A 22,978-nucleotide genomic window follows, 5' to 3' on the forward strand; every position below is an offset into this window, starting at 1 on the left:
AGTATACAAAATAAAGTGGTAATAAGATTTCATTTTGCTTCTATTAAATTAATTAAATATTTAAAACATATTCATTGCTGGAGGGGGTGTAGTAAAACTGGTCCACACCAGACATTGCTGATAGCAATGCAAAACAGCAATTCCAGGCCAATCCATTCAAAATATTCATATGATTCAGTGATTTGCATTATACAAAAGAAGGACAATGTTTTACACTTGTTTAATACAAAATTAATATAAGAATATTTATAAGCTGGCAGCCTCCTAAATATCTAGTAGGGGTGGTTGGTGGTTAGGTAAAATATGTTGTACCCACTTAATGAGTATAAAGGCCCAGTCGAGATATGCAAATAATGCAATGTTAAGAGGCACAAGCAGCTCTGTCGAGGCAGGGGGAGAGTCAGAATTGTAAATGCAGTTCCTTCTGTTATTGGAAGTTGCATTAATGTTTCCATGATGGGTTTTTTTTTTCTTTTTCTTTCTTTCTTTCTTTTTTTCCTAAATAAAAATGTGAAATAAATTGCAGGCAAGGTTCATTTCCTTTTAGTTATTTGTAGGAGGATACAAAATTAAGCATTTACAGTATCTCGTTTTTTAAACCTTTTTATTTATGCTTGGCTGGACTTGGCCAGACTGGTCAGTGATTTTCTTCTACGCAGTATTGAGTTACACCCACCCACTAGGCCAAGGGGGAAAATTCTCAGGGTTTGAAGGCAATTTATTGGAATGATGAAGGAGAGCAAGAGGAAGAACAGATTTTCAGAGAAAGGTAAGAAAGTCCTTGAGCCATCCCAAAGGAAGCCAGGTTTGGCAACAGGGCACCGATTCTGGGGCTCCGTTCACATTTTCTTCTCTGTACTGGGGGTGCACTTAACAGAATACAACCCAATGGTGCTTTATAACGCCAAGTACCTACTGATGCCCTACTGTGGTAGACATGGTTTTGCCTACCCGTGGCACTCTCCACTTCTTCCTTGCTGAGTTACTGGTTCCAAACAACAGAACCAATTCAAGCTCGTTTAAGCCAGAAAAGAATTTATTTAGGCACATAAGGAACTCACAGAATCCCACAGAGCGCTAGAAAATCAGGTTTAAAAGCTATATAACCTGGAACAGTACCCAAATTATGCCACCAAACTGCACCCATGGAGACCTGCGGCCACTGCCACCTATAAGGTGGGTGCTATGTGCAGAATGGTACTGCACAGTTATTTCTGAAAACCACACAATTTTTCTGCAATGCTCCTCCACCTTCTTCACTGGAAAAAGGATTTTGCCTGGCACTTAATTCCTTAACTTTGCTCTATTCTAAATTTCAGTCTTACGTAGATATGTCTGATTAGTGGAGTCCAGGCAACATACCTGCAGCCGAACATACCTGCCTGCTGGTGAGTTTTACTTCCATCCTGGGTGTATCCAGGCCTCATAATGTGGGAAATTTCTCAGTATAGGGAGCCACAAATATGACAAATGTCTACAAAAATTTACCCAACTTTGTCCAGGCGGACTATATATATATTTTGTTGTTGTTGTTGTTGTTGTTGTTGTTGTTGTTGTTGTTGTTAAGCCAGTTACGGAAATTCCATTTTCCTTGATGCAAAAAAAGGCATGTGACCCAATTCTAACCAGTAAGGTACAAAGAGACATCTGCTGAGGGACTTCTGAGAAAAGTTTCTTAGCTCTTAAAAAGAGACACAAGGACACAATAGTCCCCTTGTTCTGCCTCTGGATGATGGTGTGTGGGGCTTTGAAGCCTAGAGCTGCTCTAGCCATCTAGTGACTGACACAATTAAAATGGCAGAGCAGAAAGATGGAATTCATCTAAATTCTCGATAGCATTACTTTGCTACTGACTCAACCAACTCATCTCATCTCCACATTATTTGTTAGGTGAAAAATACTTTTCCATATTATTTAAATCAATGGAATTCAGGTTATCTTTGCAGCCGAAGGACCCTGAGTTATGTTATGTCTGAGATAAACAGGAGCATAGGCATGACTCTTTCCCTCAAGACTTTACATCTCCGACCAAGTGACTCAAGGATAGAAGATAGCAATGGGTGCTCATTCATTCCAGAAAACCCCCACTCCAGCCCTACTACCTGGCCAGGTCAGCTGAGTTGTTCTGACTGTCTGGTTGCCCAAAGCTGCCCTGGAGGAAGATCTGTTCTGTTTCTAAAGCCACCATGTTCCCAGGAAATAAGAGATTTCAAAACTCTTGGTAGCCTGGCCAGAGACATTCCAGGGTGAAAGCTTACACACTTGAAGAAAATCTAAATTAGAACCTTGTGAAAAGTCAGTTCTACAGTTCTACTTCTTTCTCTAAGGATTGCTTCAGTGAATTTTTATGGAGATTTTCTTTATACATGGAACCCATTTATTTCTTCTTCTTGCCCTCCCCCCCAAATTGGGGTTTTTAAATTATGAAATAAAAAGGCTGGCATAAAACAGGCTGCAAAACATAGATTCATCAAGAAGTTTTTACCGATGAATCAACTATTCATGAAACACTTATGTTTATAAATTTCAGAAAATATTGGTATCCCAGATCTTTGCTTGTTGGGGACTTGACAATTATTTGAAGTATTTTTTTTTGAAGTGTCTTATTTCCAGGAACTGTTATAATGAGTACCATGTGACATCTAAGGGTAAGAGAAATAAATATTGAGCATGTGGAGGAAAAAGAAAAACATTTCATTCCTTCATTTGGAACTTTTTACTTACATAAACATTTTCCAATTGTGGTAAAATACATATAAAATTTAACATACTAACCATTTTTAAGTGTCTAGCAGAATTTTAAAAATTAGACAATTTAATGTTTTGGGTTTATCAGACATATTCTCATGCAGTTTGCTGGCATGAAGACTTGTGAATTTTCTAATGAAATCAAATTTTTGAAGCTGTTCTCTGAGGAAATGTTAGTTATAACGCTCAATACACTTCCTTGTGGGGTTTCAGCTTTCTCGCTTCTATTTCTGAACGTTGAAACAAATGAAGATGATCCAAGAAATAAAGAGAAGCACATTCCTGGTGAAAGCCACTTAATTTCTCATTTTTAACCTCCAACTAATTAAAAATACTAGATAATGTTCAGTGGATCTTGCTATAATCGAAAGGGATTACCTATCGATTATTATATTTTTAAAACTTTATTATGGAAAATTTCCAATGTAGACAAAGCAAACAGAACAATACATGAGCCCCCGTGTACCCAACCCCCAGCTTCAATAATTGTCAGTGTTGGGACGCCTGGGGGGCTCAGCAGTTGAGCATCTGCCTTTGGTTTAGGACGGGATCCTGGAGTCCTGGGATCCAGTCCTACGTCGGGCTCCTGCATGGAGCCTGCTTCTCCCTCTGCCTGTGTCTCTGCCCCTCTTTCTCTCTCTGTCTCTCATGAATAAATGAATAAAATCTTTTAAAAAATAATTGTCAGTGTTCTGCCATTATGGTTTCAGCTGCATCTTCAACACCCTCCCCTACACCCAGTTAGTATAATTGTTGCTGTTGGTTCCTTTAGGTCATCTCTACATATTAAAATACACAAAGGTCAAATGTACAATTTTGACAAATGAATACTCTCACACAACCTGCACCCCTTTCCCAATGTAGAACATTTTCATCCCCCAGAACGTTCCCTCATGTCTCCTCCTAGTCATTCGGAGATAGCCACCTGTTTGATTTTTTTCACTTCTGGTTATTTTTGTCTGTTCTAGGATTCTACATAAATGCAATCATATTCTTTTGAGTTTGCCTTCTTTTGTTCAGCACAATTTTGTGAGGCTCTTGCATATTTTTGAGTAACTCTTTATTATTGTTGAGCAGTATTCTCCTGTGGGAATATGGTTTTTATGGTGGAAGAATCACTGTAAGAAGGTTCTTACTATCTGATTGTGGACACTGACTTGCTTCCAGCTTTTGGCTGTTGTGGAGAAGGCTGCTATGAACATTCTCGTACAAATGTTTGTGTGTGTGTTGTGTGTACGTGTATGTAAAGTTTTCATTTCTTTTGGATAAATAAATACCTAGGAATGGAATTTTTGAGTAAAGGTGCAGTTCTATGTTAATTGTATGACACCGCCAAGCCATTTTCCAAGTGGTTGTACCATTTTATAGTCCAACACATACATCCAACATTATACATTAACACATGAGAATTCCAGTTACGCCATATCCTTGCTAACATTTAGCTTTATCAATCTTTTAAATGTTAGTCATTCTGATGGATATGGATGGTATTTCATTGTGGTTTTAATTTCCATTTCCCTGATGACTAATGAGGTTAAGCACTTTTTCATATGTTATTGGTTAGTTGTGTGTCTTCATTTGTGAAGTGTCTGTCCACGTACTTTTCTTTTTAATAAACCGAGTTGTTCATTTTTTAAATTATGGAGTTGTAGGGATTCTTTTATATATTCGGATGCAAGACCTTTGTCAGAACATGTTTATGAATATTTTCTAGTCTGTGCTTTGTCTATTTACTTCATTAATGATGTCTTTTGACAAGCAGAATATTTTAATTTTGATGAAGACTAATTTGTTAATTATTTTCTCTCATGGTTATTATTTTCTATGTCCTATCTGAGCATTTTTTTGCCAAATCCGAGGGTGTAAAGATATTATCTTGTGTTTTCTTGTACATGATTTTTTATTTTAGCGTGTATATATATATATATACATATATATATATATATATATATATATATATATATATATATATAGTCCATCTCAAACCAGTAATTGTGTATTATGTGAGGTGAAGGTTCATTCCTCAAATGTGCATATCCAATTGTTCCAGCACCATTTTGAAAATACTATCCTTTTCTCATTGAGTTACTTTGGCACCTTTCTGAAAAATCAGTAGACTGAATATGTGGGACTCTATTTCCAGATTCTATTTTGTTTCATTCATTGCTATGACTATCTCTATGCTAATACCACACTGTCTTTATTACAGTACTTTTATAAGGTATGTCTTTTATAGTAACTCTATTAGTTTCTAATGCTGCTGTAACAGATTACTATAAACTTAGTGGCTTAAAACACAAATTTAGTCTCAAAGTTCTGGAGGTTAGAAGTCTGAGGTGAGTGTCAAGGGGGTAAAGTCAAGATGTTGTCTGGGCTGGTTCCTTCTGGAGGCTCCAGGGGTGAATCTTTTGGATTCACCTCTTTTGGCTTCCAAAGGTTGTCAGCATTCTTTGGCTCATGGCTATGTCATTCTCATCTCTGTTTTTGTTATGATATCACCTTCTCTGACTCTAATCCTATTGCCCCTCTTATACAAACTCTCGTATTCATCCTGCCAGAGTAATCCACAATATTTTCCCATCTCAACATTCTTAATTCATCTGCAAAGACTCTTTGGCCAAATATGGTAGTATATTCACAGGTTCCGGAGATTAGGACATGAACCAGTTCAACCTACCACAGTAGTCCAGTCCTTCGTTCTTATGCAAGAACATTTTGGCTATTTTAGGTCTTTTTGCATTTTTATAAATGTTTTAGAATCATTTGTCAATTTATATAACAAAAGCAGAATCCTGCTGGGATTATAGTTGAGAGTCATTGGATCTATTCATTAATTTTGAGGAAATAGACATCTTAAAAATATTACATCACCCAGTATAGGAACATAGAATAACTTTCTGTTCATTTAAGTGTCACTTAATTTCCCTCAGTAATGTTTCAGAGTTTTCAGTGCAGAGGTTCTGTACCCATATAGAAGGTCTTTTACTAAATTTAGTTCTAAAATAATTTATAATTTGTTACCATTATAAATGAAATAATTTTGGGTTTTCATTGTATTGTCCAATTATTTTCTGCTAGTATGTAGAAATTATCTTTGTTTATAGATTTTTATAAACATCTACAAATAGAGATAGTTTTGCTTCTTCTTTTCCTTATGTTTATAACTTGAATTTCATATCTTGCCTTATAATGATGGCTAACACCTCCAGCAAAATGTTGACTAGAAATGGCAAAAGCAGATATTCCCCAATCTTAGAAAAAAGTATTCATCTTTACAACAATAGATATGGTATCAGTTGTAGGATTTTCAGAGAGAGCATTTATCAGATTGAGGATGTTCTCTTGCATTTCAAGTTTTCAGAGTTGTTTTTTAAATCATGAATGAGAGTTGAGTTCTGTCAAATGTCTTTTCTATTGATCATCTTTTTGTTATTCTGTTACTACAGAGGAATACATTTATTGAAATCTTAAATGGTAACCAATCTTGCATTCTTTGGATAAAACTTTGTCAGGATGCATTCGGTTAAGAGTTCAACTCTTGGGGCACCTGGGTGGCTCAGTGGTTGAGCATCTGCCTTTGGCTCAGGTCATGATCCCAGGGTCCTGGAATCAAGTCCTGAGACAGTCTCCCCATGGTGAGCCTGCTTTTCCTTTGTCCATGTCTTTGCCTCTCTCTCTCTGTGTCTCCTATGAATAAATAAAATCTCAAAAAAAAAAAAAAAAAAAGAGTCCAAATCTTGTTTTCAACTCAGGGCATGATCTCAGGGTTGTAAGTTGTAAGATTAAGCCCTGCACTGAGCTCTGTGCTGGGCATGAAGCCTTCTTATGATTCTCTCTCACTCCCTCTGACCCCCTCCTCCCTCCTTCTATAAAAAAAAAAAAAAGAATTCTTGTGTCTAATATTCATGAGGTATATTGATCTTTAATTTTCTTTTCTGTTAATGCCTTTGTCAGATTTTGGTATCAGGGTTATGCTGGCCTCATAAAATTGTATTTTTCCACTTATTTTTTAAAGGATATTGTATGAAGTTGTATTATTATTTTCACTAAATGTTTGATAGAATTTACCAGTTTATATCTTCTTTCAATTCTTTAAAGATTATATTCCATTGTCTTCTAGCTTTTCTTCTTTCTTAGTATAGGAAAATGTAATTTGTATTATTGTTCCCCTGCGTGAAATGTTTTGTTCTATTCTGGAAACTTCTAAAACTTTTTTTAAATCTTTGGATTCCATGAGTTTTTGTATAATGTGCCTAGATATGGTTTTCTATCCCACTAGGCATATATTTATTCCACTTAGAGTTTATTCAGCTTCCTAGATCTGTAATTTTCGATTTTTAACTAAGTTGGGAAGTTTTTGACTTTAACTTCTTCAGGTATTTTTTTCTTCTTCATTCTCTCTCCTTTCCTTCTGGGACTCCAATGGTATACTAGATGATTTGATAGTATCCTACAAGTCTAAGACTTTGTTTTCCTTCAATTTTTTTTCTCTCTGCTCTTCAGAGTAGATCACTATTGAATTATCTTTAAGTTATTGACTCGTTTTTCTGCCAACTCCAATCTAGTGTTAAAGCCATTGAGTGAATTTATTATTTTAATTTATGTGTTTCTGCTTTTTAATAATTTCCACGTGTTTAATTTGTACAGCTTATTTATCTGCTGAGTTTCCCCCATCTGTTCACTTACCATGTATTATTTCCATTCACTCCTTGAACATAGTTATAATAGCTGCTTTAAAGTCCTTGTCTACTATTGCAACTTCTCAGCATTAGAATTTATTAACTTTTTTTTCTTAAGTATGGGTCACAAATTCCTATTTCTGTCATATCTAGTGACTTTAAAAAATGCATGTGGATATTGTAAATGATTCAGTGTGAGGACTCTGGATTCTTTTATGTTACTCTAAAGAGTAATTTTTGTCTTAGCAAATATTTAATATTATTGAACTCAAACTTTAAGCTTTATTTTCCCTGTGATGGGAAGCAGCTGAAATATAGGTTGTTAATTTTGTTTCTAGCTGCTGTTTTTCCATCAGGGCTCTGGATCTCTTCACAAGTGCATCATCCAATGGTCAGTCTAAGATTTTCTTTTTTTGCAGATTTTTTCTTATTTACTGACTCTGGGCCTCCTTCTCTTCCTAAATCTTTTCTCTTCCCCAAACTCTGCCATCTGACTCTTCAACTCAGTGTGATTGGATTTCTGCTGCACCTGGAAGAAGGCTGCACACAGATTGAAAGTTATCTAAAGCAAAAAACTCCTGCATGGGGTGCCTGGGTGGCTCAGTCAGTTCAATATCTTTCTTTGGCTAAGGTCATAATCCCAGGGGTCCTGGGGTCGAGCCCTATGATGGGCTCCCTGCTCAGGAGGGAGCTTGCTTCCTCAGCCCCTCTCCCCACTCATGCTCTCTCTAATTCTCTCAAATAAATAAATCTGTGGGGAAAAAAAAGCTGCTACCAAAAAAAAAATATATATATATATATATATCACCAGGGTAGATTCTTTTCTAGTTTCTTTCCGCTTTGGTAATTCTTCAGTGCTTTTTTTTTTAAGATTTTATTTATTTATTCATGAGAGATTGGAGAGGCAGAGACATAGGCAGAGGGGGAAGCAGGCTCCCCATGGGGAACCCGACATGGGATTCAATCCCAGGACCCCAGGATCATGACCGGAGCCAAAGGCAGACACTCAACCACTGAGCCACCCAGGCACCCTTCTTCAGTGCTTTCTAATAGTCATGTCTATAATTTTTTTTTTCTCCCAGATAACACTAGTATTTGGGAAGGCTTATCTAACCAATGTATTCCGTCACTGTTAGATATGATTTTTAAATACGTTCAAAATAAGGGGCGCCTGGGTGGCTTTGTTAGTTAAGTGTCTGCCTTTGGCTCAGGTCATGATCTCAGGATCCTGGGATTGAGCCCCACGCTGGGCTCTCTGCTCAGCAGGAAGTGTGCTTCTCCCTCTCCCACTCCCTCTGCTCTCTCTCTCTCTCAAATAAATAAATAAATTCTTTTAAAAAATACGTTTGGAATAAAAAGAACAAAACAGAAGTATCAAAATTCAAGATTCAAGATAACTACAAAGCTATAGTAATTAAAACAGTATGGTACTGGCACAAAAATAGACACAAAGATCAATGAAACAGAATAGAAAGCCCAGAAATAAACCCACACTTATATAATCAATTAATCTTCAACAAAGAAGGCAAGACCATGCAACGAAAAAAAGACAGTGTCTTCAACAAACTGCATTGGGAAAACTAGACAGCTACATACAAAAAATTAAACTGGACCACTTTCTTATACCATACACAGAAATAAACTAAAAAATGGATTAAAGACCAAATATGTGAGAACTGAAAGCATAAAAATCCTAGAAGAGAGCACAGGAAGTAATTTCTCTGACATCAGCCCTAGCAGCATTTTTCTAGATACATCTCCTAAGGTAAGGGAAACAAAAACAAAATTAAACTATTGAGACTACATCGAAATAAAAAGCCTCTGCATAGCAAAGGAAACAATCAACAAAACTAAAAGAAAATCTACTGAATGGGAGAAGATATGTGCAAATTACATATCCAATAAGGGGTTAGTATCCAAAATACATGAAGAACTTACATAACTCAACACACCCCAAACCCAAATAATCCAATTTAAAATGAGCAGAAGACATGAATAGATGATTCTCCAAAGAAGATATCCAGATGGCCAATATAAACATGAAAAGATACTCCACATCACCAACCATCAGGGAAATATAAATCAAAACCACATGATATATCACCTCATATCTATCAGAATGGCTAAAATGAAAACACAAGAAACAACCGATACTGGCAAGGATGTGGAGAAAAAGGAGCACTTGTGTACTGTTGGTGGGAATGTAAACTGGTACAGCCACTGTCGAAGACATTATGGAGGTTCCTCAAAAAATTAAAAACAGAATTATCATACTATCTAGTAATTCCATTATTGAATATTTACCCAAAGACCATGAAAGCATTAATTTGAAAAGACATATGCACCCCTATGTTTATAGCAGCATTATTTACAATAGCCAAATTATGGAAGCAGCCCAAGTGTCCATCAGCAGATAAATGGAAAAAGAAGAGGTGATATGTACATATACTATAAGTAGATACAATGGAATATTACTCTGCCATAAAAAAGGAATGAAATCTTGTCATTTGCAACAACATGCTTGAATGTAGAGGGTATAATACTAAGTGAAATGAGCCAGAGGAAGACAAATACCCTATGATTTCATTTATATGTGGAATTTTAGAAACAAAACAAATGAACAAAACAGAGACAAACAAAAAATCAGACTCTTAAATATAGAAACAAACTGGTGGTTACCAGAGGGCGGGGAGGGGGATGATGGGTGAAATAGGTGAAGGGGATCAAGAGTATACTCAGTGTGAAAAGCACCAAGTAATGTATAGAATTGTCAAATCACCATATTGTACACCTAAAACAAATATAACATTGTATGTTGATTATACTGGAATTTAAAAAATAATGAATACATAAAGTATGTTCAAAATATTGAGAATGTTTATTGAGAAGTTCAAAATTACCCAGATGCTCATATCTGGAACCTGGTTATATAGAGGACAACCTAAAGCAAAATTTGGATTTTGATATGAAAAAATACAAGGATATATGTATCTCCACAAGCTGCTGTCTCTTGATAATTGCTGCTGATAATCCCATTATAGGTCACATAGGACAAAGCAATCTGGGGAAGGTGGCACAGGCCACCTTGAGTGACAAGCAGTGGGTACCCCACATCTAGCCCCTTGGCACAAGTAACCTGCCCTCAGGGTTATAGCCAACACCAGTTGGAATGATTTATGTGGAAGTGGGACAGTGGAGTGATACACGAGCAGACACTGTAGGCTGTCCAGAAGCAGAGCAACTTTGGGAATGGTGTAAAGAAAAGTGCTTCAACTTTAAGGACATCCAATTTCAAGCATGTTAATTGGGTTTACATTCGCCAAAGGGCTGAGGGAGGGAGGATGAGTGATAGGAAAAGAGGGAAGAGAAAGTATTCCTATTACTTTCATGTCCAAGTTTCCTAAAATGACTTCTATCACCATTCCCTTTATAAATTAAGATCAAAGCTTAGTGAGGTAACTGGTTTAAGTGACTCCAGTATGTGTCATGTACCACTAGGGCAAGAGTTGTAAATTTTTAGAAGTTGGAGGTCAAGTTGCTAAATCCTTTGCCTCTGATGGATGACAAAGTGGTCCCTACACTGTGCAAGAGACACAGAAATGGTGTCATTGTTTTAACATCTCTGATTCTGCTCTCTATACTCACCATCTATTAATCAATCAATCTTCTCGTCAGGTAATTAGAGTTTTAAGTGGGCTGAAAAGCCACTCTTAAAAAATGTTCTATTCCTGGGAGGCTTATATGTCAGTCGTGCACGTCATTGTATTAATTATTTTACTTCCATGGCTTTCCTCCTAATGGCTCTCTGAGAGAGACTGTGTCATCTTTTCTCCTCTTTGGGAAAGGAAGAGAGGCAGTTGGGGAGTCAGGGGCCCCCGGCAGAGGACCCTGAGAGAAGCACACCCACACCGGGGCTTTCAGCACCAGAGAATCTCCTAGTGTCTGGAGGGCAGAAAGAGGAGAGATGGCAACTGTTAAGAATATGTTCAAGGCTCTTTGGCCCTTTTCAACTTCTCGAAAGGTGTCTTTCTGGTGTAATTCTCACTACTAGGACCCCTGCTGACAATCCTGCATGTGACAGCGACACTGCCACAGAGAATGACTTCTTTTGACCTTTCTCACCAGTTTTGTTGGGTTGACTCATGAAAAGATTGGGCACGGTGCTTAGAGAGAGCTGCACAGCAGGCTATTGGCCGCCTCTCTATCCTACAGTTTCAAACACAGTGGTTCACCATGGCAGGCACCAGAGTAACTAATCGAAATGGAGAAAACCACTGAGAAGTGGGGTGCAGTATTCTGCATCCAAACACTAAAGAATTAGGTTTGATTTTATTTTATTTTTTAAGATTTTATTTATTTATTCCTGAGAGACACAGAGAGAGAGAGAGAGGCAGAGACACAGGCAGAGGGAGAAGCAGGCTCCCAGTGGGGAGCCCCATGCGGGACTCCATCCCAGGACCCCAGGATCCTGAGTTGAGCCGAAGGCAGATGCTCAACCACTGAGCCACCAGGTGCCCCAAGAACTAGGTTTGATTTTGAAACACACCGTGAAATTCGTCACCAGTTGCGTTCCCTTCTTTGCTTTGGTCCCCAGGAAACTCAGATTCAAACTGAGAGGTTCAAGAATTTTTTTTAAGATTTTATTTATTTATTTGAGAGATTGAGAGAGAAAGAGAGAGAGAGGGGAGGGACAGTGGGACAACTCTGCACTGAGCCCGACTCAGGGCTTGATTCCATGACCCTGAAATCATGACCTGAGCTGAAACCAAGAGTCGACACTTAATCAACTGAGCTACCCGGGTGCCCCCCCGCCATTTTTTTTAAGTAGCCTGCATGCCCAGTGTGAAGCCCAAGGAGAGGCTGAGATGACCCTGAGATCAAGACCTGAGCTGAGATCAAGATTTGGATAGTCAATGGACTGAGCCACCCTGGCACTCGGACAAGTGCAAGAACTTTGAACATACACATCTGTGTACTAACTTTATCCTTGTCTTTATCTTACTATTCCATCTTTTTTCTCCTTTTCCCCCATCTCTGTTAGTTTTTAGTTTGCTATATTGTGTATATTTGTATAAAGCCAACTCAGATCCTTTTGGGAGTAAGGTGGGGGAAATAAGTCCTCTTCAGATTGTCTTTTAATAGCCTGAGTATGCATTGTTATTTGGCACAAAGAACTAGAGCTTTTTGGTACACTTTGTCAAAGGAGTTACAGAGTAAGCCTGGCTTTTAAATAGGAAAACATTTTTAAACGTGCCCCGTAGTCTCTTGCCCAACTCAAAGCCCAGTCTCCTTTGGGTTTTTTGGTTCCTTCCTATTCAGATCAAATTGCTCTAGTAGCTTTTGAAAATTCTGATTTAACATCGTGCTCCAAGTTTATAAAGTGTAGACCAGCATCTCCCTAACTCTTTGAAAGTTAAAATTAGAGAAAATAAGAAAAATTGCAGAAACATTGTACTCCAGCATGCCAAAGTCATAAAAGCTTGCTTTGAAAAGCGATTAAAAGGTGGGCTTCTCTGGCAGGTTGTGGAACTCCGACCCCCTATGCCTTACACAATTAGCACAGACGGTTTCCATGAATTGTTGAGGTGCCACTTTCTTGATAATGTCCTTATAAAAAATTTGACCCACCACCAATCAACGTGTATTTATCAAGAGTTAGCTACGTTCAAGATATTATTCTCGGCATCCCAGGAGTCACAAAGATAAGTAACGTCAGTTCTTGCCCTCCAAGAACCTATAGTGTAGGAGTTGCGAGGCAGTACAGGTGGAGAGGTAGACATAAAAATAAGTAAATACATATAGTGCAAGATAGAAGCAGAGAGATGATAGGAAGACGGACAGCATTTGTGAATGTAGAAGAGAGGGTTTGGTTTGGGAACTGGAATGAGCACCGGCTTCATGGAAGAAGAAGTTTCATTATTTCCAGTTGGGGAGCAGAGAGGAAGGATCAACGAGGCCCACTGAGGCCTGCCCTTGAATTTAGGATTAGAGGCATTTACTTTCCATTTTGCCAGAAGTGGTGGGAAAGAATTTGCAACCAGAGAATTGTGTGTTTGACAGCAAAGAAATTTTCATTTCATTTTATTTACACCACAGACTTCCAGATTAGGTTTTGTGGTGGCTTATGACAAAACCATAAAACTACTTTAAAAAAAAAAAAAAAAAAGGAAAGAAAGAAATGGAATGAAAAGCCTAACTCCTAACTTACACTTCTGCAAACTGATACTGAACCAGTTTATTCTTGAGCCCTCATGGCCTTGTTTTGATTCTACACGGTATATAAATAACTTGAATCATGGACAGAAGTAACCAGAAGTCAAATAGCACGTTGGGGGGGGGTGGGGGCAGCTCCCCTTAGCTAAGCAACCTGACATTTTAACCTGCCTGCCTTCATTTGGACTGCTGGGGTCCACCTCCAAGAAGAGGGCTGGCCTTCCAACAGGATTGTTACACAACAAGCCTCCTTTGATTTTAAAGAATTCTTTCTCTGACTTGCAGCTTTCCTGACGCGACTGGATTCCCTGTCAGGACTAGCCCTTAAATTAAATTGGTTCCTTCACTTCTCTGGCCCCTAAAGTTAAGCAAACAATATGTTTCTAATTTCTCTTTGGGGTTCTCATTCTCCAGTCAGACTTTCTGCTCTAGTTATATTATTGATGTGGCATTTTATGTTCCCAGAATGCCTCCGCGGCTGTCCTATAAAATAAGACCTCTACTACCAAAAAGGATGATTTCAGTGACATTCCCGTCGCAGAGATTTTATTAGGAGGGGAAGTTAACAAAGAGGTAGAGGGGAGGTAAGGGGTAGGAAATAAAGCTGGGAGTTTCGTACAAAGAAATCATTAAATGTGATCTAAAGTGCCGTCACTTGTATGATGAGGTATGAATCTAGGAGTCTGGGCATCAAAGACCCGCAAGGCAGGGACAGGAAGGAGGTGGATCTGCCTTTAGGTCAAGAAGTGAAGGTGAGCATTCTCCTCTCATTGGCTTTTTTGGGATCAAACTCCATCCTACCTGGGCCACCCTTAGGCTCTGGCTCCTTATGCCAGGGTTCCCTAAGGGCCAACCAGTCACTGCACAGGCCTAGGACAATTCCAGGAGCACTTATTGACCTAGGGCCATTGCCCCTAACATGGAACATCTCCCCTCCTACCTACTGAGACCTAAAACCCCATTAAGGAGAGAAAAAGCCGTTCATTTCATTTAATCATAGAAGGCTTAAAAATGCAAATCCTGCAGTTGACTCTTCTTCTTCTTCCTCTTCTTCCTCTTCTTCTCCTTCTTCTCCTTCTTCTTCTTCTCCTCCTTCTTCTCCTCCTCCTCCTCCTCCCCCTCCCCCTTCTTCTTTCTTCTTCTTCTTCTTCTTCTTCTTCTTCTTCTTCTTCTTCTTCTTCTTCTTCTTCCTCTCTAGATTTTATTTATTCACTTGAGAGAGAGAGAAAAACAGAGAGCACAGAGGGAGAAGGAGAAGCAGACTCTCCGCTGAGCCGGGAGCCCAACTCAAGGCCCGATCGCAGGACCCTGGGATCATGACGGAGCCAAAGGCAGATGCTTAAGCAACTGAGGCACCCAGGTGCCCCAGGGTTAACACTTCTTACCATCAAGCAGGATACCTTATCCTTCCCTCTAGCCAAAGGTGGCAGCAGGGGACTGGAGACTCACCTGGGGGTGGGCCACCTACAGAGAGGAGGGAGCATTTGGAGAATGAAGAGTCAGCCTCTGAAGAGGGACCTGGAAGGCATCACAACTCTGGGGAGTCACCTGGTTACCTTCCCTGGACCCAAGACAGAGCACGCCGTGCCTGGGGTTGGCCCAAGGAAGGCAGCGCCGGGGCACACGACCCCCTCTTTACTTGGTTACACAGATCCACCCACTCATCCTAGCTAGCCTTGTGTCATACGGGGGAGCGTCTACGGGTTCCCAGTCATTCGCCAGTCATCTGATGGCAGGCTTCACTGGGTCGGCACAATTGGGGGTGTAGGTCCAGGCACTGCTGGCTGCTGTTTCACACAGGAAACTCATCTCTTCATCTTGATTTTGCCAGAGAAGCAGCAAGTGTACTTGGTGTGCAGGTGGATCTCAATTTTCTTGATCATTTTCCTGAGAGAGGTGCCCTAACCGGTCCTGGGCCTGTTGACAACTCAGGTACCCACCCCCGGTGCGTTCAGCTGTGTCTCTGCCAGCTGCCTGGGAGCCCCAGGAGGGAGGGACCCCCTTTTATTGTACTGTCAGCCAATCACTGTTTAAGTTGACTTCATCCCCAAGGACGTTTGGTAATTGATGGCATGAAATTTGCTATTTTAAAAAAACGGCTCATTGGCCAATCAGAGAGTGGTATTTCAGTCATTGACACATTAATAAACAGATACAGAAGGAAGCAGAAGGTGGGCACAGGGTGGGTGCAGGGTGCAGTCTGCGGAGCGGGTGGGGCTGGGGCGAGAACTCTTGGGGAGCAACGGGGCCACCCCCTGCCGCCCTAGCAAAGGGTACTTCTCTCCTCTCCCCCCAGCCTTGCTGCCTCACAAAGGAGAGGAGCTGCTTGCTTCACCAGAAGTCTCCTTGGCCATCACCGCACCCCTGTGGAGTGTGTATTGTTCCGGTGAGGCCGTGCCCAAGGCCCCTGCCTGAAGCCACGCCAGTGCTAAGGACAAGGATGGGGAGGAGGCCAGGCCCGTGAGACTGTGGAACCCACACTCCTGGCCACCCCCAGGACCTCTGCTGTTCCCCCAGGGCCTGTGGAGGTGGCATGGCCACCTCTGGGAGGACGTCTCTGTCCTGTACCCCACCCCACCCCTAAGATGTTTAGCTCACAGGTAGAGAAGAGTCTAGCTTGTATCATCTTGAATATCCATCTGCTCCCCTGAGCCAGGAGACTTGCCAGGGCCCGAATACGGCTGGGGGCAAAGTCACTCTGCAGCCAGGGCTGTGGTGGGCAGCCTGACCAGGGCCCAGAGGGAGAGGGTGACAAAGAGAGGAAGAGGACCCAGATCCATGGGGAGGGGCAGTGGGCCCCCAGATAGGTTGGGAAAGAATGGACCAGGAGTTTGTAGGCAGCTGAGACCAAGAGGACACCAAAGCAGCCCAACCATAGCTTGGAGGTCATGGAGAGTGTTCATACGTACAGACCAGCGTGAGACCAGGGGACCCTCCCCACCTCCAATGGCCATGACAGCCATAAAGCCTTTTCTGTCACCCCCTCCACTAAATACCTTCTAAGACAGGAGCAGAAGACAGAGGGGAAAAGTCCAGAAAACTGAGCAACTGAATCATGAAGGTGAAGGAGCCCTAAAGACAGTGTTTAAATCATTGCATCTAAGTCTTAAACTAGTCAGACTCAATCTGGCTTCTCTTTATCACCAACCAGTGTGTAGGGGCCTCGGGAGGACCGGGATAGACATTTTCTTTGCACATGTGAGTGCGGTAAGTAAATCAGAAGTCATTGCAATTGCTCCCTGGGTACCACCTAGGCCATACTTGGCAACCTCGTCCTGTTTGTTTTCCATAAACTATGTCACATGCCCCTTCTACAGGAGGCCCAGTGGACATCTGGGCCATGGTGTGGGTTGTCAGGCCTTCTTTGGTGCTGTCCACAGGACTTGGGGGGATGCCCGGCTCTCTCAGGATCCTTGTGTTCCCCCCTTACCAAATTATATTTTCAGAACATGGTCTCATCTCGAGGCATGGAGGCCTCTGTGCTTACCTGCCACTTGGGGTTCCAGAGGGCGGAGGGTATAGAGCAACTCCAGGTTCAAAAGCACCAAGAATCCCAAACTTGGAGGTTCAGAGGCTTAGAGCTCATTTCCAACGCTCTCACTTGAAAAAGATGCAGGCAACTGAGGCTAACCAAGTGATAAGTCAAGACTTGAACCCAAGTTTAGTTGCTCCCTGTGCTTTGGGACAGAGCATGAGTGGGGAGGACCACATGGAAGAGACCGATTCTGCTCACCTTTTTTTAGTTCCCTGCAGGCCAAGGAACCTGCTTACAGTTCGTTTATTCTTTTTTTTTTTTTCCTTTAATCAAAATTTAAAATGAACTTTACAATGTTAATTAACCTTTCCCACTGTTTGGCATCTTCCTCGTCCCTGTGCTCTGTATTCCCCTGACAACAAATCATACCGTTTGCCTATTGATCAGCTGTAAATCAAACCTTTTATAGCCTATTAAATCACACCAGATCGACTAGGTTGGTTTCACAAAGTCAGCGTTTTGGACAAACATTGCTCCTTTCTGACTACCAGCCCTAGAGAGGAGACAAGAGTTCTCTGTGCAGAGCCCGCGGACATTCGAGAGCTGACCATATTGAAGGCTCCAAGCTAAATTTAGCCCGCCCAGCTGGTTGTCATTCCAGCAACTGAGTGTGGGCTTGCCAACAGCTGTATTTTAAGCTGAGCCCCCAATTTCCCTCTCTTTGGCTTTGTTGTGTTCTACAGGATTTGGGTTTAGCTACCAAAACCATAAAGGGTTTCCTTGTGGGCTTTTAAGTAAGCTCACCCAGAGAGAGGAAGAGCGAACTACCTAGTGCTGACATGGGAATTTGTGGTTTTGGGGGCCTGTGCAGCCGGTTGGAGGACCTTCTCTGATCACCTGAGTTAAGACCGAGGAAGAAGGAAGGCCATGACTACAAATTCACACAACCAGAAAACCTACATTTTGCATGTCAATTATTCTTAATACCCTGAAAAAAGTTTTTTTAAAGGCCTACTGCTAGAGCGCCTGAGTGGCTCACTCAGTTGAGCATCCCATTCTTGGTTTTGGCTCAAGTCATGATCTCGGGGTCATGGGACCCAACGCCGTGTGGGGCTCCCCATGCTGCAGGGAATCGGCTTGAGATTCTCTCCCTCTCCTCCCTCTGCACCCTCACCTCCGCTCTCGTGCATGCGCTCTCTCTCTCAAATAAACAAATCTTTTTTAAAAAATAAAAACAAAATAAATAAAAAGGCTTACTGTTAAGAAACACTTCCTCAAATTTCAAAACTCTATGCTTATGTACAACACACTATACATAGCATGCCACCAGCTGGGTAAGGAAATAGGAAATATATGTTTGTATATGCAAATAATGTCTCCGGAAACATTCGCAAGGAACTGGCAGTCCTGGTTGCCTCTGGAAAGAAAAACTGACAGACTAAAGGCCAAAAGGGTCCCGTTAAATTTTTTTCCTGTGGGTATGGATTACTTACAGTTTCCATGCTTTAAAAATGTATTATTTGGACAGTGCGCTCTACCTTGACATGTAAAGTCACGGCTTCGTTATTCTGTTATTGCCACAGTGGTTTGTAACATAGCTTTTTCCAACTCAGAAACTCTGGGGAAGACCAGGCAAATGCCACAGATGTGTGAGCATGAACTTGTGGGTTCACACTGTGCACACACACGGACACACCTCGTATTTTTCAGGACGTCGTTGCACTAATGTAGGCTTTAAAAACAGAGTACTGAGCGAAAAAGCAAATATGTCCAAATTTAATAGTCCTTAATTCTGCATGGTGAGAATATGGGTCATGTCCATTTTCTTCTCTATCTTTCAACCCAGAGTTTTCTTTTAAAAATAGAGCCTGAGTCTGTGTCTTTAAAAAGCAGTGTCTTTTCAGAGCACATGGGTGGCTCAGTTGGGTAAATATTTGACTCTCGATTTCAGCTCGGGTCTTGATCTTAGGGTCATGAGTTCAAGCCCTGCATTGGGCTCCATGCTGGTTGTGAAGATTACTTCAAAATAAATGGATGGATGGATGGATGAATGAATGAATACATAAATAAATAAATAAAATTTTAAAACCAGTGTCTCTTTAAAGCAGGAAGACAGTAAAGGAATCCACACAGCAGCAACTCACTAAGCATCGCTATTAAAAAGCACCAAGATTTCTTTTCATTTCCACTTATTTGATGTCATTCAGGGGTAATTTGCTACTATCATTCAGATTTGCTACTATCTCACCCTTAGAGCTGCTCATTTCAGCTCAACAGATGCTTTTTTTTTTTTTTTTTTTTTTTTAGGATTGTATTTATTTATTTGAGACAGAGAAAGAGAGCATGAGCAGAGAGAGGGGCAGGCGAAGAGGGAGAAGCAGACTCCCTACGGAGCAGGGAGCCTGATGCGGGGCTCGATCCCAGGACCCCTAGATCATGACCTGAGCTGAAGGCAGACGCTTCACCAACTGAGCCACCCAGCTGCCCCTCAACAGATGCTTCTTGAAGGAGAATGTAGGGCTTGCAATGGGCCGGGTGATGCGGGTACCAAGATGAATGAGACCCAACATAGCTCTCTTCATGTGGGAAGTAATTATCCTTTCTCTAAGACTTTGCTGAAACAAGAAAACTTTTACATTGACTCTTAAGCTTTAAATAAAACACTTCTCAATCACCAGAGTTACATGTAGCCAAGAGCTTATGTTCTCCTCCTGAAGTCTACCCACACAGGATTATTATTTCTGCTACCGTCCTTGCTTAAAGCTAATTCAGGGAACCGAGAATGAAATTTCTTACCAAACTAACCAGAGCATCTTCTACTTACTTCAGCATTTTCACCTCTTGAGCAGTTGTGACTTCAAGGTCAAGGTATTGACTTTCAATAACTCCCTTTACACCCACTGGAACAGGGCTGACCGCCCAAAGGAGCTTGAAAAACACTGGCTGAGGTAGAGGAGGGCACAGGTGAGAGAGGTCTTGGCCCTTGAGAAGGCTTGATGAGAGCCCCTGGAAGCAGCAGGAGGTTTTTGGAGGTAGGGAGGGGACTTGAGGGCCTCCAAGTTGCTTCCAGAGAAGTTTCTGTGTTGCAACATCCCCAGTGAGGCAGCCTGGAAGGCCTGCAGCCACCTGACCCTGCATCATGGCGGACTCTTGGCCCTCACAGAGCCAGGCCAACCTGGGAACCTCCACACTTACCTTGGAATAGCTGGCGAAGCAGAAACGTGGAAGTAGGAAATAGAAAAAGGACTCTGAGTCACTTGAGTTTTTTCTTACCAGCACCATAAAGACTCTTGATCCTGACCTTTAAACACACCTTTTTAATACACACCTGACCCTGAATTGTCGGAATACCCAAACCTGGGTCAACCCCTCCCTCCATTAGTTTTCAGACTGAAAATAGGGCACCATCTATTGCTCAAGCACGTCTCGTCATTGCCAATTGGCTCCAGAGCAAATCCACACTTTCTAATCCAGCTGGCCCCGTGGCGCTCTTCAGGAGCCACCGACCTACAAACTCCCTTTGCCTGTCACATACATTCCCCCCCCCCCCATTTTGGCCTTTTCTCTCTCCAGGGGTGACATCATCTCTTTTTTCACTAGAAGAGGGGCCCTCTATTTTGTTTTCGCTTCCTCAGTTTTCCTTCTTTGTATTCAAAAATACATTTCACCCGCTTCTCCTTGTCACAGACAGACTCTAGAACGGCTCCCAATAATCCTTTCCACCTGATACTCAGACCCTCGTGAAATTACCTTCCCCTAAGTGTGGGTGGGACCTGTGACTTGTTTCCAACTGGTGGAATATGGCAAAGGGGATGTCACTTCTGTGGTCACATTACTTCACGCCGTGACTTCCTTCTTGCCTGCAGACTCTCCTTTGCAGGGAGTTCTCCACTGTATGGAGAGGCCCGCGTGGCCAGGAACCGAGGGCAGCCTCCAGTGACAGCCAGCATGAGAGGGAAGCCCTCAGTCTCGGTCCACAGGGAACCGAATGTCGTCAACAGCCGTGGAAGCTGGGAAGTTTCGGGAGAGACCCTGAAATAGAGGACATGCCCAGATTCCTGACCCAAGGAAACCATGGGATAATAAATGTGTGTTGTTCTAAGTTGCCATGTTTGTGGTAATTTGTTACGCAGCAGAAGATAACTAATACACTCCTTCCCTCCTTTCTCAAAATCATGAATGCGTCCCCAGTTCCTTCCTGGCCATCCCAGTTCCTTCCCCAGTCCTGCAACCCATCCCCATCTGCCCTTGATCCTACTCCTCTCTCTCTCTCTCTCTCTCTAAGGTTATTTGTCCACCTTCTGAGTTATTTAAATTCACATCTCCACCCATGCTGTCCCCTCACACCCACAGTGGAGATTAGCTCACAACCCTGCTGATCACTGAAATTAAGGCCACTGGACTCAGGGTACGTAAGGGCTGGCCTGACACATCCACTGTTTCCCCAGTCCACGTGTGTTCCTCCCTTCCCAAACCCCCAATACCCCTTCCTCCATTCTACCTTTCAGCTGATTATCTTGTTTCTGATTTCCCAGGGGGAAAAAGAAGCAATCGGTAGAGGGGCACTTGGGTGGCTCAGTGGTTGAGCATCTGCCTTTGGCCCAGAGCATGATGCTGGGGTCCTGGGATCGAGTCCCACGTCGGGCTCCCTGCAGGGAACCTGCTTCTCCCTCTCCCTGTGTCTCTGCCTCTCTCTGTCTCTCATGAATAAATAAATAAAATCTTTACAAAAAGAAAAGAAACAATGGGTAGAGAATACCCACATTTAACCATTCCTGCCACTGCTTCTGCCAACTTACCTTCACCTGGGACCACATGCATTGCTCCCCTTTTGCTTCTCCCAACTAGGGATGGAGACCTCCTCTAAGAGCAGCCCCTCTCTGTACAACAGATCCCACGCACTTGCATCTCCCCACGTCCCTAGCACCGACATCCCCATTAGCTCTCTTGCATCACCAGTTTGTCCCTCTCCAATGGGTTCTTTCCATCAGTACACAAATCCCTATCATTTCTCTCACCTTAAGAAAAAGCAAAAAAGGAAGAAAATACTGTCTTGGTCTCACATCTCTCTCTAGCTGCCATTCCATGCTTCCTACTCATCTCTGCAGCAAAATTCCTCCCAGAAGCTGTTTAAATGCCCTGTCTCTCACTCCTCTCTTCTCATTCTCTTTTGAACCTCCTTTGGTCAGGCTTCTCCACCCCCTCCCCCAATCCGCTCCATTGCTCCCCTCTGATCACCAATGACCTCCCCCTGGCTAAGTCAGCCCACACTTCTCAGCTTCCTCTCACTTGACACTGTGGCAGCAAATCCTCCTCTTTGAAACACTTTCTTCTCTTATCCTGGGGGCCTCTGGCTCTCCTCCCCCATTGCTGACTATCTTCCCCTCCCTTGTTGGTTGATCTTTTTCTCCCCTGCTGTCAGTGCTGGGGGCTCCAGAGCTCAGTGCCCAGATTCCCTTTCCCGCGATAGTTATTTCCCAGCTGATCTTCTCCATGTTCGCAACTTAAATACTTCTCCCCTGCAGAAAACTCTCAAATGATTGTCCCCAGCCTGGCCGACTCCCCTGAGCTCCAGGCTCACGTTTCCAATGGCCTACTCCACATCTCCACTTGGATGTCTAAGGCCATCTCAGAGTCATCCCATCTACAACACAACCTCTAACTTCCAACCCCAAACTGCTCTTCCTGCATTCAGTAACTCCATCATTCACGTTGCTAAGGCCAAACACCGTGGAGTCATCCCTGATTCCTCTCTTCTCTCATAGGCCGCATCGAATCCGTGAGTAGATCATGCTGGCTGCACTTGCAAACTACGCCCAGGATCCAACCTCTCGTCACCTCCTCCTCTTCCACCATGCCAGTC

The 22,978-nt window shown here is 42.2% G+C and overlaps 1 long non-coding RNA gene across 1 annotated transcript; it reads left to right on the top strand.

The window, feature by feature from the left end:
* The first annotated feature begins 678 nt into the window (after window positions 1–678).
* On the top strand, window positions 679–21,200 carry LOC144317023 (uncharacterized). Its single transcript, XR_013382885.1, has 3 exons — window positions 679–769; window positions 1,320–1,388; window positions 20,982–21,200. It is a non-coding gene; the product is annotated as an uncharacterized LOC144317023 (long non-coding RNA).
* Window positions 21,201–22,978: the final 1,778 nt, after the last annotated feature.

This window comes from Canis aureus, chromosome 7 (assembly GCF_053574225.1).
Source record: "Canis aureus isolate CA01 chromosome 7, VMU_Caureus_v.1.0, whole genome shotgun sequence".
Lineage (NCBI taxonomy): Eukaryota > Metazoa > Chordata > Mammalia > Carnivora > Canidae > Canis > Canis aureus.